Here is a 19765-nt window from a genome sequence, read left to right on the forward strand (position 1 = left end):
GAGCATAGCTTCATCCCCTAAATGTTGTTTCTGTAGAGAGAAATTTTCTACCCACTTACTCCTTACCCTGCATAATATTTGTTGTAGCAATTAATACTTTGTGATGTTATATTACGTACTGTTTTTGCGTACTGTTTTCTTCTCTCACTTGGAAGTAAGTTCCAAGAGTTCAGAAACTTTGTTTAGGTGATTGCCTTCTCTCCAGCACTCAGCACAGTGCCTTGAACATAACAGATGCTCAGGAAATACTTGTTGAAAAAATGAGTGAATAAATTGATTAACTTGCCAAAGGTTGTTCAGCTAATGAAGAGACCATAGCAGAACTGGGTTAACATGGATTCAAATCATTTAACATAATCTGTGCTGAGGATAATATTTTGATAACAAACTCTTATCCAAATTACAGTGAATTGGGTTGTAATATAATGAATAAAATAAAGACAAACAAGTAATGTTTCATATGTTGCAAATATTCACATAACACGCCTTTATGTCTTCATTTATCTAGGTCAGCACTGTCCAATAGAAATTTACATGCTGATGAAAATGTTCTATATCTGTACTGTCCAATATGGTAGCCACTAGCCCCATGTGGCTGTGGAGCACTTGGACTGTGGCTAGTGTGACTAAGAAACAGGATTTTAAATTTTATTTAACTTTAATTCATTTAAATTTAAGTAGCCACATGTGGCTAGTGGCTATCATATTAGACGGTGCATCTAGAGATATTTATTTATAACTTGACAAATTAATCTTTTTAATAACTGCCAACTTGACAAATGGATCAGTTTTAAAGATTTAAATCAAGCGGGAGCAACAATTTGACCCACATTTTATATTTTAATTTCCCCTCTAGGATCTTGCATGAAGATTAAATAAATGAAGGGAAAGTTTCCTTGAGAACATTGGAATCACAAGTGTTTAAGTGGGGGCAGAGTTCCTTGGATTGTGTGAACGGTCTAAGGCTCTCTATCCTCTCCCTGAATTATCTGATTGGACTCAGTATCAACAAGACTAGGACAAAAGATCCTGCAAATGGAGTTTAAAATTCTCAAACATAAAATATTACATTTTTACCCCCCAAAAAAGTATTCTTTAAATCTGAAGATACTTGCTTCAACTCTGCCCAGACAGTTTGGTGACCCAGCTTGCTAGGAATAGTCTCCTGAGAGAGAGAAACCCCAGGTTCACTGATCTTGGGCAGGGCACAGTGAGCCTTCCCCAGACCTGCTCTCAACACCACCCACTGGGGGCTAGAGGAATGTTTTTAACTCTACATAAAACTAGCTCAATGAATACTTGGAATATTTTATTTTCTCCCAGATTTTAGTCTTTCTAGAAGCAATCAAGCTGTCTTAACCTTTTCTAAACATGAAATCAGTGTGGAGATAAGAATAGTCCCTAAAATATCTCTATAAAAAAGAACAAAGAAAAGGGCAATGGGTTGGCACAATCCTTTTTAATTTTATTCCTTGTATGTTTTGTGCATATTAGCAGGAGAGAGTGAAAGGCATTCAGTCAAAGGAATAGAAGCCATCATAATAAAATATAACTTGTTATAACGCCAAAATAACAGGGGCAGTAATATAACAGCACTAAAAGAAACATGTGATGGAAAATTAGAGACAGCATTAGGCTTAACCCAATTAAGATGGCATACATTTAATGACCTCCGGAGAAAGTTAATTTTTTAAACCACTCTCTCTCTACCTGGAAATATCTCTTTATGTCTAACTTAAAAATCTCATGGTGCAATTTAAATTCATTTCCTTTTTGTGATGTCCAATGGAGTAAAAAGTATGGGCTACTTTCCTTTGAGGGATAAGCCATAATTTGTTTAAAGATCGATAAATATTCAGCTTCTCAGATTTCTCCAGGCTAATGACTCTATTTAATGTTTCCTTAGAGGTTTGCATTATTGTTGTCATTCTACCCTGAACTCTGTCTAAATTCTCTGCATTCCTTTTAAGTTGACGAGGCTCAGAGTCCTTTTCATAGACTGCGACTCTATGCCAAGTGAATGGCGCGCAGCTCTCCACCACTGTGCTTGGCTTCACGCATGCCCTGGCATTATGCATAATCTGCACGGTGCCCGTTGTTCTGCATTCTCTTAATGTACCACACTGGAGTGGAGTCAAGTATGAACAGAAATGCCAAGCATCTGACTCCACTTCAGTGATATTTATAGATTTGTAGGTAAAAGCAGTCTTTCAGTATTTACTGTTCCCACTTGATATTTTTTTCTCTTTATTTTTGCCCTCTTAAAAGGTAAATTCCTGAGATTTGGCTGTCTATGGCTTGGTTGCTGTGTTGCAAAGTTTCCACCTGTGTTATTCCTTTGAAAATCCCAGCAAATAGATCAGAATACCCGATTTGCTGCATTTTCCTTTCTTATTGCTGTTTTCTTTTTCAAGCTTTGAGAAAATGACTTGACATGGTGTATGAATGTATGCCTTTCATTCCTACATGCTACCCCTGACTTTTATGGTTCTATTTATTTTTCTTCAGATTGTTATTCCATCTGTTATCCTACTGCTTCCATACCAGTTCACAAACAAATCTGTCTTTCACTTTCTTATAGTTGCACAAAAGGCAGTGAAATCGTGAACAGCCTGGAGTTTTTAAGTATAGAATGGGTATTAACTGGACGTAAGTAATTATTTCATCTAGGCTGGGAAAGATTATTGAATTTGGAGAACTGGGCACAAGCACAGTAAGGAAGCACAGTGAGTGACCACAGGCTCTCTCTCTCTCAATGTTACTTTGTATTTTTGCTTCACAAATTCTCACTTAATTTGTTATGTTCTATGGAAAAACTGAGGTTATTGACAGGGAGTTTTCTTTATAATTACAAATTAAACACTTAATTGTGATGTGTTCCATAGTTTACGCTTGATGACCTTAGATCACACAAAAGAATACTGCTTTAAAAACTTAGTTGGTTTGTGCAATATATTATGTGTTGTCAAGGCATGTCTTTGACAATAATAGTTTGAGGTCTTTTAATTTCACAATTTCTCAAGTAATTTTCACTTCAAGCTCTGGAATGCTGATAATTTTCACTTATTTTAGTACAATTGTTATAATTTATTGTTGTTGTTAGGAGATCCATTATATTTGCAGTTAAATTTAGGCTTACTAGTTAGAATCAATACAATGTCTTCTAATGAAACAAAATTTTTTCATTTTTGAGAATGCCATCATTTCCCCTCAAAAGAACTTTGGATTGCATTGAAAATGCTAAGTACATAAATTTACTTCAGAAACAAATAAATACTTTACCATAAAAAACCGCGATAAGCAATAACTCTCATTTTGTTTATTGTTCTTATAAACAACTATTCCTTTCCATAACAGGAACCATTAATAGCCAATATTAGATCACTATGGATAATGACATAGGCTACTGTGACAAGAATTAACCTACTTAATAAATAATATTTTACATGGAGTTTGGACAGATAAAACTTCCACTGCTAGCTTTTCTACTGGACTAAATGCATTATTCAACCAGACACTAAAATTGAGTCTTAAGAAAAAGAGGCGTTATTGCAATTCTAAAAGTGGTGAGGGTGTATGTTTAGCACAACTTACATTACCCATAAAGAAAATATGAGGTGATTTACAAAGAATGCTGGACCAAAAATTGAGAAATGTTTACTTTATGAATATATTTATTATATAGTTGTCAAGCCAATAGTACCTTAGTCAACATGTATGGTGAAAAAGCGATGGGTTTTGGATCAAAATACATGCTATGCCACTTAGCGATTGTGTGATCACGAACCAATTACTCTGTAGAATTTCTTTCTTCCTAGTACAAATGATAATAATATGATTAAATGAAATAAATGTAAAAATCCTGATGGATAACTATTAACCCAACATATATACATATATTTTCTAGACTCTACCCTGTGTGGAGACATAGCATGTATTAGCCAGGGTTTTCACCCTCTGCTTCTTGTCTAGTTGACAAAAAGACGTTAATCAGGTAATTATAATCTACTGCAATGGTGATGGGTACTATAAAGGAAATGCAAATACAGCCAGAATAGTGCCTATTTCAGGAATCCTGCCTAATCTCAGGGGTAATGAAACCATACCCAACAAAGTTAGCGTTGAAGTTGGGATCTAAAGCAGAGGAGAAGGCATTAGCCTGGCAAAGAATCAGAGAAGAGTATTTCTATCAGAAAAAAAGAGCTGAAAGTTGTGAGATCCGAAGCTGCTGGTCTTTATTCATTTATTTATTTATTCCCCCAAAGCCCCAGTAGATAGTTGTATGTCATAGCTGCACATCCTTCTAGTTGCTGTATGTGGGACGCGGCCTCAGCATGGCCTGAGAAGCAGCGCGTCAGTGTGCGCCCGGGATCCGAACCAGGGCCACCAGTAGAGGAGCGCACGCACATAACCGCTAAGCCACGGGGCCAGCCCCGAAGCTGCTTGTCTTGATCTAGGAATGATATGAAGGTCAGTGAAGCCATGAGAGGCTCTTAAATTTCTCTTTTCCATAACCCACCTGTTTGTGAACTCTCTAATACTGTTTAGGATCTTCTCCTCCCCCACCCCCCACCCCCCCGCCGCCCCCTTAATGCTTAATATGTAATTTTGTGTATGACAGAGACAAAATAAGTGCTGAATTTAAGTCTGGCTATTTTAGGTGGGTAGACCCAAGCTAAGTATGCCTTCTTAAACGTCAAACTTAGTCATAACTATATTTTTATTTGACAAAAAGTGTTTGCGCACATTTATATTAATAACAATTCATTGACTGCCAGACCGGAGCCATCAGGAATTGCAGGAATCTCATGGGCCTATTCCACCTTTTAAAATTTGTTATGGTTTGCAGTTAATAGCAGTCAAAAATGTGCATTTGTGCTTACCATTCTTTACCACATCAATTGCGATATCTGCAGGTGAAAATATTTTTTAAAACCTGAGGATTTTTTATTAAACCTATATATTTTGCTTCCTTATTTTCAATCCTCTAAAGAATTCCTGACCTAAACTTGTCAAATTCTCTGTAGAGGAGACTTTTTACTTTAACATTTTGTTTCAGAAAAAAAAATAAAGATTGCTGAGCTGTCTTCCAGAGGTCTTATCACTAAACAATGTACTCATTATTTTGAGTTTAAGCATGAACAGATGTGGATTTTTCCTTATTTATTTCAGCTAAGAACTACCACTATCATAAGCAATTTAACAGTCATCCTGCTTCAGGCCAAAGGACTCAGTAAAGGTTTATTACAATTGTCCTGCGCAGTCGCTTCTAAATTAACCTTTTCTATCAATACTACTGACCTTTAACATCGTACGTTAAATGTGGAGTTTAGAAGGAAAATTAGCAAATGTAGCATAGCTATCAAAAGCCAAGCTGTTTTAGTTTTTATGCTTCTTTGGTATATTGCAAATCCTAATTACAAATTCCATATGTTTTGTGAGGGCACACAACATTAAAAGAACTTTCTTGATTGTTTAGTTTAAAAGCTTTATTGCTAAACAGCAAATATATTCAGACTAAAATCTATCAAGTCAACCGTCATTTAAATGAACAGGGAAGAGTGTGACAAATGGATGCACTAAAATTGCTTCTTTTAAGTCTCTAACATCAGTACCAGTTGAAGTAGACTCTAATTGAAATGCATTTTCATGTATTCAATTCATTCCAAACACAAGCTTTACGCAATTACCTCGTTAGCCAAGAATGGGCAAACATGAAAACACATTATTTCCGTTGACATTTAAGAGTTTGGATATTATTGACATACACTGATTGATTGATTGCTTAGGCTAGGCAGTTATATCCAATTTTTTAGGAGTAAAACTGCAAATCTGCCCATGAATTTTTGTGATATTATGAATTTTTTTTTTGGTAGAATGTCATGCTTTCTCTTCCTTACAACACTTTCTTGTCTCATTATATCCTGTTATTTCATTTTCCTTGGCTCTCTCTTTTTGCCAATCTGGCTGTCAGTTTTTTTGTAATTTAAAGTCTTTCCAGCCTAACAAAGAACTTTCCTCTTCTTTCATTCCATTGTTCGCACTGGCTCTCGGTTTTACTTGACACTCAGTCCTGTAAAACAATATATTTATTTCTAGTATGTGAAATGTTTATTCTAATACACTGAACAATAAAAGACAATGCTGAATGTAATGTAATATGATCTTTTCTCAGTTGTAACCACTGACATAACCTTTTTTCCTTTTACTGATACCCTAATCTTAAACGTATTACTTGAAATTTTAATTCTGCTCCAATTGTGTAACTGTTTAAACATTTTGTACTTATATTTTCACATTGTTATTAACAATTACTTAATAATTCAAAATTTTTCTTATATTTATTCTCCCTTCCAAACATGAACGAATGCTGCTTGACGTTTTCAAGATTCCTACTTCCTGTCATGCTTAACGGATTAAAATTTAATAGGGATTCATACCACAGCTATTATGTGAGAACCATTATAAGGCTGCTTTCTCTTCCACTGGCTGATTCAGTGGCTGTTATTTTGACTGTTGGTGAATTATGAAACCATGTTGACTTGAAATGGTTATCAAATTTTCTATCAGGCTTTTCAAGAATATTATCAGCCTAAAAGAGAGTCCTAAGGGGCTAGAGTACAAATCATTTATATTTTGTTGGTGCAGTTTATTATTATCATATTGGATAAGAGTGGATAAGATGTTATGATAGAGAATAATCGCTTGCTCTCCAGAGTGGAGGATTGGGAGTCGCTGGGAGAGAACATGAAGGGATGTGGTTGTCATCCTTTGGGCCTGAGGTAAACCCTGAAGAGACATTGCCTATTTCCTAATTTTGCTTGAGCATGACAGTGGAAGAAAGGCACTTTATTGTTCTTACCTTTCCTCTGTACCTCCCATTATTTCACTTTGAGTATCTCATGTCTTCAATTCAGGACATTCTTCTGTCTCCCACATTTCTTTGTTTTTCTCCTTTTCCTGTGAGCCTCATTTGGAGTTTTCTCTCTAACAAGTAATATAAATGTTTGGAAAAATATCTTGGCACAAATGATTATAAACTTACCCCAGGTCCAACAGAGAAGACTGTTTCTACACGTGACCACATATATACTTAAAATTCAGTTCTTTGGAGTAACTATCGAATTCCCAACATATTCTTAGTACTATTCGTTTGTTTTCCCCCAGGGAAGCAATAAAGTTATATGGAGATTGGTTTTCCCCCTGATTTTTCTTAATATTTCTTTACTTGTAGGACGATATGCCCTTAAGATAGAGTATTCACCTTGATTTTGAGTTTCCCAATACAAAATTTTCTAAAATAAGACAAGCATTTTTCATATTGATGCATCAAGAACATACATGTCTATCGAAATTAAGTTAATCTAACTTGTTCTCTCTTTCTCCTATGCTTGAAATCCTAATGCTCATTTTATGTCTTGGAACTCTATCCAACAATGCTTTGTGAAAACAAAACTTGACAAGTTAATTGTAATTGGTTTCCATCGGAATAATCTAGTTTTTCCATTGTATTAACAATAACAGTAAAATATTTTTAAAATGTTAAATGCATTATTAATACTTAAAATTAGAAAACATAAAAATATTATACCATATCTAATTATAACCGCATAGAAAATTTTTAGAAGAATAAACAATAAACTACGAAGAGTTTTACTCCCTGAACAGGGGACTTGGAGTCTGGACTAGGAGGAGGTTTATTGTTGTATTCTCTTCATTGTTTCATTTAAATAGTTTGGCTACTATAATAAAGCAGCAATTGGTTTTTATTTTTGAATATTGAATGAAGAAGATCACTGAACAGCGCATGACATGTGAAATACAAATTTGTGTCTTGAACAATCACAAAACTACCAAGATAGCCATAAAACATACTTGTTTGCTGAATAAACCACGTTTTCCAGAATGTATTTACATTGCGTGCGTGCGCACACGCACAGGCACACACACACACACACACACACACACACACAGTTGCATTATAGTTCAAATATTTGCTAACAAATTGATCATCTGTAAATATGATTTCATATATGTATATCATGCTTAATCAAAAGTCTGAATCATAGACGTCAATTAGCATTACTTAGAAGAATATACTAAACTTTTTGAAGTGTGATTGTATAGATTTGTTTCTAATATTGATTACACTTCTAATTATCTATTATTTTCACTCATCGGGGACTAGCATCAAAGCCAGCTGTCCAGTCCCATGCAGAGATAGTACGTGCCAGAAATATTGTAGGACAACACAAAGACTCATAGAAGCCTCACTGCTCCTTTTGAAAGGGTAATCTTGCCCATTACCTCCTTAAGGATGGGCAGGCTGTGGTCCCTCTGGGGAAAACAGAGCCAGAGACAATGCTATACAAGCCTCGTCATGACAACTTGTCCACTTTGCTAAGCCACCCCCACTTGGACCTGTTGAAAGAAATAAAGACAGTCACTTTTCAAAACGATTATGACTTTAATGCTGTTTGGAGATGAAATTCTTGGCTGAGAATCTAAATAAAATGATAATATTTTAAACTACAAAGAATAGTAGTTTATGTTGGGAAGAAAATGGGTGGTATTCTCATAATGTTAATGTGATTGCATGTTGGTCTGCTTACAGCCAGATGTCCTCCTTTGCTGTTGAGCACATTGAGAAATTAAAATTCCATGCATTCCTCTAATTGCTCCCTTGAAATGAAAACTTCTGTGCTTTTCTCATAGCAATAATCAAAGACAAAAACTACATATCTATGTTAGTACAGTCATCTTTATCAACAAAGATTGAGAGAGAACAGTATTATTGGTTTAATGATGAGTGTGTATGAGGATAGCAATTATATTTTCTCCCTGAAAGTGTCAGTTGCCCATGTTAAGTGAAACTCTGAAAGGTACGGTCACATTTTCTCACTTGCCTAAGGAGTTCGGACACGTAGAGGAAACAGTGCTCTTGGCTAATTACCCAGTCAGTAGTCACTCTGATATTCCCTACTAAGAAATCAATTTCTCAAAGTCAGAGGAAATGTAATAAATATAGCTTCAATCACTCACCAGCAAAAAAGCATGCCAAGTTGAATAGTCTTGGCCTTAGGAAGTGTTAAAATGTAGAAATTTTGAGTACATCCAAAAGAAAATTTAGTTAAAATTAATTTTTTAAAATTCAGCCAATGGCCTACATAGTCAGTTGTCTACAAAAATGCTACTCTGTGATAGTTTAACTTGGTGACTTTAAGTTAAAAGAAAACATTTAATATATTAACTTCATTTTTTACTTTTATAGTTTTAGCTGGAAGCATTAGACTGTTAAGTTCCAAGCTATTTTCTGCTTTGTATAACTGAAATGGTTAAAGATCTTAATTACCAAAATCATATAATTTAATTAATTATAGCTCTTTAATTGTATTTTGTCAATATGATCGTGTATGCTAACTTTTGTTTAGATGGCCTATTCCATTTGCTATATCTACCCCTCTCATAATTGCTTTTGTGGTAGTAATTCTCTGATTTATGCTAGATAATCTAGGGAAGATTAAGAGAGAAAATAGACAAATTAGCATTGGGTGTATATTTGAAACAGGCAAAGGAAGTATTATTTTCTTACAATAGGAAATAGAAATATACAATAAAAAACTATAACTATAAATAGGAGGTATGAATCAATAAAACATTAAAAATTTGAGTATAAGATTTTAAGAGGAACCTTGAGAAAATGGAGCATGTCTGGAGGAAAGCCTTCAAGATGATAAGGTTAAAATCATGTCATATGATAAATAATTAAATGGAATGAATATATCTGGTCTGGAAAATTATAAACTTAAAAGGAAGATAATTCTTATATATGTATATATTTAATTAAACTTATTTAATATATGCAGGAATCCCAAAGCAGAGGTCATAAGTAGCATAGAATAACAAAATTTATAAGGAGGCGATTTTTGTCTCTCCATAAAGTAGTGTTCTGAGAGTTGCTTTTACTTCTTTGATTTATTCATGTCTGTCTTTTGCACCCCCTCCACCACCCTGCCCAGTTTAAGACAGACCCTACTTGTCTCTCACTTGGACTTTGTAAAAGCCTGCTGACTGACATCCACGCCTCAAGTTTCCTAACCCTAAAGTGCATCTTTTATTTTACTGTCAAAAGAAGTTTCTGAAATATAAATACGAGCAGGTCTTTCTCCTTGGAAATCTTTAGTGGTTTCCTTTCATCTGGAGGATAACATCTAAATCCTGAAACACATTTAAACCCTTCTCAATCCAGCAAGAAACACATTGCTGGTGTCTTCTTTCTCCTTCCAATCACTCCATACACCTTACATCAGTTCTGGAAACTTGATGTATTTGGATTATCATGCACACTCACACGTCTAAACATTTACTACTGCTCCTATGCTTACTTGGACTACACTTTCTCCTTTCTTTTTCAATTACTTGGCAAAAATTCTTTGGAATCTAGCTCAAAAGTTATTTCTTTTATAAGGTCTTTTCTGAGTTTCCAAGGAAGAGATAGTCTTTCTTTACCTTCTATTGATTTGATTCCAATTTGACACAAATCATACTTTGTCTAGTTATTTGCTTATGGGTTCATTTCTCCAAGGAGAAAGGGAGCTCTCTTGGAACCAACACACAGTATTCATGTTGATAACGGTGGCAATAAGACAGTGTCTGGAACATAGTTGATGCTAAATCTATCTTTTTTTTAAGTGTAAAAATTGGAAGTACAAAAGTAGGAAGTAGATGTTGGTTTTTCAGGCATGTTAGAGAAATTGGCTATATTGCCATGAGGCTGGACTTGGGATCTCCCAAGAACACCAGCGAAACACTAAGATTTTATGATTGCTGAGTAATTTCAGAAAATCGGTCATACCCACACGTAAACGTACACACAGAATTGCAACGACAGCAAAAGAATCTCTCCGTAGAAAATCATTAGAATCAACAATTTTTATGAAGGAGGCTGTACTGGAGACATAGCAGGTTGGAAGTTTTCATGTACTATTGCTTTCTGCTTAGTCTGTGGTGAAAAATCATTGCAAGAGCAGATAAACGCAGTGTAATATGAAACGTGGGTACTCATTAGAAACTCTTGATTAACTGGTGTGGTAAAACAGAAAGTTTAAAATTTGGAACAATTTCTTTACCAATGAATGACATTAAATTTTTGACTCTATTAATATACATTATTAAAAAAAACATTCTTTACTGCTTACGAAAAAATGAGACACTTGTAAAAGTCCTGTACAGTGCAATATATATATATATATATATATATCATACCTCTGGAATCATAACTAGATGGGAAAAAAAAGAATTCTCAGAAAGGTATAAAATCAGCTTGAAACATAAAGTGGAAACAGAATACATTAATTTTTTATTTCAATTGAGATAAGATGGAAGCAACATACATTAGATAAACACTAACATATAAGCTTAAAGAGAACTGCATAAAAGAAGAAGTCTATATATTTAAGAATTAGATAAAATTCAAAATATAATTTTATTATAGAGCAGTATATTAATGTGGCTAAATGTCTACTATCTTTTTGTTCTCTGCCAGTCCTCTATTTTATTCCTATATTTCAAAAGATGTATACTATAAATCACGTGCATTAAAAACAAGAACAATAACAAATCAGTGTATTTCAACTTTGCCTGTGATAGAAAAATATGTGAACCCTGTGATACATGGTTGAGAAAGCTGTACTGTTATTCTAAGGCCACTATTTCTATTGTGACACAATGTATCTTTTCTCTCTACTTAAAGAAGAACAAATAAATATTTTGTTGGAGAAGAGATGTACAGATGGAGGTGGACAGCAGCATCTTAACTCTTAAATTAGTTCTTTACAACTTGGTTCCCAGATATTTATTTCTCATGCTCCCTGCTATCTTGAGGATAATTTCCTATTGTCTGTCAATGAGTCATATACTGTCTTCACAAATTTGGAGAAAACGCAAGGCTACAGTTGGATATAGTATGAGTCACTGACAGACAACGGAAAGCACCAAGCTGATGCACTCAGAGCTACTGTGTATTTTGAAGAAAATTGATCACGAATCTTTTTTTCTGACAACATCTTCCAAATACTCAAGGTTTCCCTTCCTCGTCAAAGAATGCAGCCATCCAGAACAGGTATCCCATTCAAAATAATAAATATGTTTTCAACACAAGCCGTCCTGTTTCTTTCTGGCATCCTGTGCATCTCTCACTACTAAGCATTTTTACTGTATCTACTGAATACCTTTTTCTATCCTCAAGGTGCAATACATTACTTTTGACAAGGCATACAGATGGGCAGCTTTTTAGTGATTCTGTATATTCACGGCAGAGGGAATGAGTTGCTCTCACCAAGTTGGTTCATCTGTACCAGATTTCCAAACAGCCTCATCACAAGGGAGTGTCATAAGAAATGTACTTTAACCTTGTGCCCACCAAAGCAAAACCAAAACAGAACATCCTTGGAGATTTGCACTACATTAAAATGCAGATAATTTGAAAATTCCATTTCCTAACAATGAAACATTTAAAAGGAGATACTGTATGTATAGCTCATGCCATATTAATTTGTATGAGGGGAACAATTTAATAATGTAACAATGTAATATTATGATATATTGGAGTTTACCAGAGAGCAAAAATGTGCAAAAATAAAAATCCATTTAGCCTAAAGCAACTACTGTTCTTTAAACTTCTGATATTTAGATTTTCAAAAATACACATAAAGTTACTGAAGTTGTAGCCTGGTTAAAAGTATGGGGGGATGAGTGGGATATCACAAGGAAATGTAATAGCCACTCTTCATATATTTGAAGGGAAGCCATATATCAGAGGATGCATATACACAGTGCGTCATTTAGAGGAAAAACTAATGAATGCCATTCATAGGAAAACAGGCTGCCACACAATATAAATAAATATTTTGTCCTATGAAAAAACATGATGTTATATGGGGCAATAATCTTCTTGACATTGGCTCAAGAATTTGTTGCCAAACTGTCCTGAATACTTTGTAGATATTACCAGAATGTAAACCTCTTAAGGGCAGGGATTTTTTAAATTTTTTTGACTACTGTCTTATTCCCTGTACCTAGAATGGTATCTGCCCCATGGTAGACACTTAATTTGTCCCATAATGATTTAAAAGAATTAAGGACTCTGAAGATTTTGGTAGAAAATCTTCTAGATTTCCCTGAGAAATTTCCTTTACATTCAATGTCTTTGCTTATAAGCATAGACTTTAACAGAAAATTAAAATAATTTTTATGGTACTTTAAAACCTGAAGGTTTTTAAGGTAGTCAATATAAATGCATGAAAGGCTTTGTTTGTTTAAATAACATTCAAAGTTGCTTTCATTCTCATTTCATTTAATTTTTGTTAACATTACCAATAGCTAAAGGTGAATTGCTAGTGGCATTCAGGGTGGAGGCACTGATCATTGTGGATGATGACTAATTAGGCATCTCACTTTTGATATATCATGTGCAAATCAAATGCATACCTAAACAATTTTTATTTTTACAATAAAATTTTTCTATCAGATTAGCACCATGGAAATGGTATTAGCTCTCTATTGTATGTGAAAAATTACTGCAAAATTTAGCAACTTAAAACAACAAATATATTTTATTTCACATAATTTCTCATGGCCAGGAATCCAGGAGCCCCTTAGCTGGGTGGCTGTGGCTCCCAAGGTTGCATTCAAGCTGTCAACTGGAACTCGGTCAGCTCAATCTCCACAGATTCACGGGGTTGTTGGCAGGCCTCAGTTTCTCAGTTCTGTGCTGCCTGTTGGTCAGAGGCTGCAGTTCTGTACCACAAGGGCTTTTTACAACATGAGAGAGAGAGAGAGAGAATCCGAGATGGAAGCTACAGTCTTTTATAACCTAATCCCGGAAGTGGAATACTTATAACATTATAAGTATTATAACACATGTTATTATAGGTCACCCACGTCATCCCTAATACAGTGTGGGGGTGAACCCACAGCAGAGGGTGACTGTCAGGATAAAGGAGTCATCGGGGTCTTTCTTGGAGGCTCCCTGCCACAGAAATCATTTGCTCAGCAATTTGTTAGTTATTTATAGACATTATGATTCATCACACAATTAAAGGTGGGGATTTGGAAACCGTGATGGGGGAGGGAGGCCAAAATATATTTTCTAGTTTACTTGCCTAGATAGATCAAATCCTGTAGTTCACATTTATGTGATTTTTTTTCTATTTGTTTTAGCTAAAAATTGTTTTTATTTCTAAAAATATAGAGAGGCATTAAAAAGATGGCCATTTTCATTGTGTATTGTAATACAGCATTCTTTGAAAAAAATAAAAACTGAAATAATTACTATTAACAGCCCAGAATGTCAAAACAGCTCCTTTCAAAACAATATAGTACATAGCAGAAATAGTCTGTCTTGGCTCTTCATCTAAGGGTTCAAGTAGTTAAAATAAAGAAAGGACTGATGCTAGAGCTTTTTCTTCTGTAATGTATACATGCAGTATTAAAATATCACCCTCGTGATTATTAATATCATCAAGCGAGCAAAAGAATTTCTTCTAGCTGTGGGTCAGAAGCAAGGTTTTCTTCAGTTGCTATTCATATGTAACAATTCATTTCCAATTTTTCTAGAAATACATATTCTCCTCAAGTGTAATATCCTTGGGAATAATAGCCACAGAACAAAATGCTGGGTTTGTAAAACATTTTGAGCTCTGTGGGGAACAAAAGTTGCAAGGAAAGTACAAAGTATTATTAGCATCAGATTGACAATTTATTCCAATTCTCTCCCCAAATCCTTTCCTCTGCCCTAAGGGAAGAAAGTTCCAATAAAGAAGAGGCAGAGATCCCAGCCGTTAAGCCTAGCTATGTCCCTGGGATGAAACCTCCTCTGGCTTCCAAGGAGCACAGGGATCCTCTATCTGTCAGATGCTTAGTTTTCAACCACAAAAATTGTCTCTGACAAATTTAAGAAGGCATTTGCTAAAAGAATATTGGGCAGCTCAGAGAATCCCTAGGAGGTCTAGAGAACTGGGCTAGGAAGACATGGCTTCCCCAATTAACAGTGATATTTTTTTCAGCTTTGGCTTGTACGTCATCACTAAAGACCATAGACTAACGCATGTAAGCAGGAAAAATTATCTACACGTTTGTTATTCAACATGCACTTAACCATATATATTGAACCATGAACCAGGTATTGATTTACATACTGGGAATAGTTGTTAAAAAACAAATCAAAGCTCTTGCCCACATGGAGTTTAATTCTAATGAATTTTATCAGTTAAAATCCTATTTACACTGCTTTTATCGATTTTATCAATTGATAAGTTTATTGTTGATGGAATTTTCTCAATTAAAATTTCAACTACATTCATCTCCATAGGTTTTCTGTGCTTGTCTTGTATTCCCATTCCTGTGGGGTAGCTGGAAACTGTGGAAGCTCCATCTCTATCTGGGCTTCTTCAATATGATCCCATAGTTCCAGACACAGTAAAAGAATAACAAGATCTGATGTAAGCATTCAAAATTTTTCCTTGATAATAAAATGATAAGCAAAACTTTAGTTGTAGGATTTGCTAAAAGTTGTTTTGTGGTGTAAAAAGTAGTTAATCTAAGTATTATTGTTAGCCATTACACGAAAGAATGTTTCTGTAATGAATATATCAGATATCAATATTCCATAGACTGATACATACATATAATCAGTATTCAATAAATTCCACTTTTCTATGAACTAATAGAATGTTCTCCTACATGAGGGACAGTCTCATCTGGATATCCTTTGGAAATTATATAATCAGTCTAACACACGTTAAAGCGAGAGGTATGTTTTTTTTATCCTTTATTTACTTCAATACGAATTGAAATCTGTTGGAATCAGATGATTAAAACTCTCTTAGAAAGCTGGGAGCTGGGGGACAGGACATTTGTGAGGGCTCTTAGACTAGGGGGGAAAAATCATTACATCTGACTCATGATTTTCTCATAGTAAACTCACACAGGATGTTACCTCTCACAATGTATCATTTATTTTTGAAGGATAATTGTTTAGCAAATCACTAAATTATGAGACATATGGGTGTCTTAGAAAGTGGAGGGAGAGATAAGTTACTTTGGCACTGAAAAAGCAAAATGTCACAATTTAAAAAAAGTATATCCATCTAAAATGGAAGAATTTGAAAGCCATTTTTTAAGGCAAGACTTTTATTGACCTAAGAGCTATGCTATGGGAGAAGGGAATTTAGAAGCACTCCAAAATTTAGTGGTACACAATCAGAAAAATCTTCCATGTAATTCCATCATCCTCCCTTATCCTTGTCTTCCCATTTGTTTCTTGGAAAAACTGTTGATGGTCTTAGCAAAGCTCAGACCCATCTCTTATGCATCAGATCTCACTCCCTTTCTTCTGCTCAAGGACGTATCTCCAGTAATTGTTCTAGCTGACTCTTGTATTACCACAAAACATGCTGTCATCTCTCTAATAATTATAGCAATACCACACACTTTCTTTTTTTTTAAATACTTACCTTTTCAGCCAGGTTTTATTTTTATTTATTTATTTTTGTGTGTGTGTGTGAGGAGACCAGCCCTGTGCTAACATCTGCCAATCCTCCTCTTTTTCTGCTGAGGAAGACTGGCCCTGGGCTAACATCCGTGCCCATCTTCCTCCACTCTATATGGGATGCCACCACAGCATGGCTTGCCGAGCAGTGCGTCGGTGAGCACCCAGGATCTGAACCTGTGAACCCCGGGACCTATGAACCCCGGGCCGCCGAAGCAGAGTTAGCGCACTTAACCGCTTGCACCACCCGGCCGGCCCCCCACACGCTTTCTTAAGTCCCATTTCCTCTTCTGCTACAAGCACACTTCTCTGTTCCCTTTTAGTACACAACTTATCAAAAACTTGTTTCCAACCCAAACAGTTGGTTTCTTCCTTGAGCTCACCCTAATATTTCTTTTTGTCCAGACAGTTCCCTTAAAAGTACTCCTATCAAGTCTACCAATGTGTATTAATATACACGCACACACACGTGTGTGTCTATTACTAAATCCAATACCAATACTCAGTCTTTACCTTATTTAACTTAGCAACAGTATTGGAAGAAGCAGATTTCTCTGAAACATTTCTTTCACTTCTTTCCCCTTACTCTACTGGTTCCCTTCCTACCTCAACTGGCCCCTCATCTCCCTTAAGTTTCAATGGTAGTCAGATCTCGTACATCTCTTCTTCATTTCACTCACTCCTTAGGTGCTCTCATACAGTCTCTTGGCTTTAAAACCATCTATTTGGTGATGACCCCCCAATGTTTGTCTCCAGCTTAGACTTCTCCCTTGAACTTCTGAGTTCTATATCAGTGTGTCCACTTCAAAGTCTTGGATGTCTTTACTTTGTTCCGTGTCTATTGAGACATAAGAGACTTAACAGGTTCAGAAGCAACTCTCAATCTACGCTTCTAAGCTTTCTTCCACATTCTTCCCCACTTCGGTTATGACAACTCCACCCTTCTTAGACCAAAATCTTGGAGTTTTGAGTTGAATTCTTTCTTTCTTTCACATTTGATGCATTAGCAAATCCTGTTGACCCTCCCTTCAAATGTATTCAGAAAATGATCGCTTCTCACCACCTCCACTGCTCCTACCCTGCTCTGCCATCTTTCACTTGGATTATTGTCAAAGCCCACAAGTGGTCTCCCTCCTTATGCCCTGTCACTCCTATTCACAACTTAGTTTCCACACATCAGCCAGAGTTATCCTTTTAAAACATAAGTAGGATCGTGTCACTTCTCTGATAAAATCATTCTGTTTTACTCAGAGTAGGTTAAGCCATTACAATAGCCAACAAGCCCACATTTCAGTGGTTCTTGACACAGACTGCATGTTAAAATCACCTGAGGAGATTTTGAAAGATTCCAGTATCTGGGTCTCGTATTCAGAGATTCCAACTTAACAACTCTTGTATGAGATCTGGGCATTGATATTTTAAAAAACACAGTTTTGTCAGGTAACTTATAAAGGGCAGCCTGGATTGAGAGCAATTGTGTTTCACGATTCAGCCTCACTGTATCTTTGAACTAATTTCTTCTCCTAGTTCATTCTGCTTCAGTCCCATTCGTCTTCCTTGCTATTTGTAAAACACATCAAACATTTGTTTGCCTCAGAGTCTTTTCATTTGCTCGACTTTTCCCCATAAATTTATTACATTGTGACATAGTCTATGTTTGACTTGTTTGTTTATTTTCTGTCACAATCCAGAACATAGAATGGAATATAGAGTATAAGCTCCAGCAGGGCTGGCAGTGTTCTTCAGTTTTCGTCACTGCTATAGTGCCAGCCCCCAGGACAGTTTCTTCTCCATAATTGGCTTTCAACAAATATTTGTTGAACAAAGGGTCTAGTTTATAATCTTTAGCCCAACGCAAATATGTGATATATATAAAAGCTTTTTTTTTTTGAAGAAAGATGGGCTTAGGGGAGTAGATGTAGAAACACTTTATTTTTGATGCACTGATTTAAGTCACCAGTTGAATACCCAAGTGCAAATGTTCACCAGGAAAATGAAAAATGACTTTGTAGTTCATGAGAGAAGCCAGGGGCTTAGACACAATTTTGTTAGCTGTCCAATTAGAGTTGTTGACTGAAGAGTGGATTAGAGTCCCAATGGAGAGTGTTTAGAAGGAAAACAGTGATTTAGGAAAACACCAGCCTTCACAAGAGGTTAAAGAGAGAGAAGCAATACAAGAGTCTGAGGCGCTACACAGCCAGTCGGGAGGTCCAGTGGAAGCCCCTGAGAAGAGCGCGTTCCACGTGAAATGACAGGGCTTGCTCTGCCTCCCTGACCACAGCTCCTCGTTCTCTTTCAGTGGCCCGTCTACTTTCTCATGCTCACCGAGCGCAGTGCCAGGAAAGATCTGCACAAGTATTGTTCCTTGCTCTATTCATGATGCAGTATGAGGCAAATGAAGCCACCAGAGGCCCACAGAGGCCTCAACTTCTCTGTGTCAATAAGAGACTACTAAAGTCCCCTTTGTCTTACTCAGGTGAAGTCTGGGACTGCGCCATGTGAATTTAGCCTGTACTTTGAGTTCCTGTGAGGTAATAATACTACTTTGTATTCAAAATAGAGTTTAACTGGTAATGATAAGCATCTGCAGAGGCTTCACAGCACCCTCAGCAGCAGGGAAATGTGGAGTGGAAGGTGCTAAAACTGTAATTAGAACAAGGCATCTGTCTCCCAGCTCCCGCAGAGCAGCTACTGATCAACGTGATCACTCGCTTTGAGTGGGGAAGTGCTCACCCGTGGTTCTGCTGGACTTTTTCCCAGCCCCTAGCAGACTGGATGCTGGTGGAGAGCACCCTTGGCTTTGGAGAGAGAGGAGAAAGTCTCACTGCTTAGAAAATGTAGCAGTTTACTTTTAAAAAGGTGTTTGGGAGGGGTGTGTTTTAATTCACATTTCCAATAAATAGCATTTGCAGAACAATCTGGAGGTCAATTATTACTAAAAGTATGGTTCACTCTAAAGCATTTGCAAGCTGATTATTCATGACTTTTGATTTTTTTCTCCCATATGTTTACTTGCCCTTAGGAATTTTGCTTTCTTTTGGCAGGTTTATTAAGGAAGGTAAAGAAAATTTAGTGCAATCATATAAATTTTCTATCTATTACCAATTCTTGTGTAAACAGCATTTTCCAGTGTATGATCTATAAAATACTTCTCTAAGAATCTCCTTGAAAACAAGGGTGCTTTAATCTAATCCGTTGAAGAAATATTGCATATTA

The sequence above is a fragment of the Diceros bicornis genome, chromosome 10 (assembly GCF_020826845.1).
Source record: "Diceros bicornis minor isolate mBicDic1 chromosome 10, mDicBic1.mat.cur, whole genome shotgun sequence".
Classification (NCBI taxonomy): domain Eukaryota; kingdom Metazoa; phylum Chordata; class Mammalia; order Perissodactyla; family Rhinocerotidae; genus Diceros; species Diceros bicornis.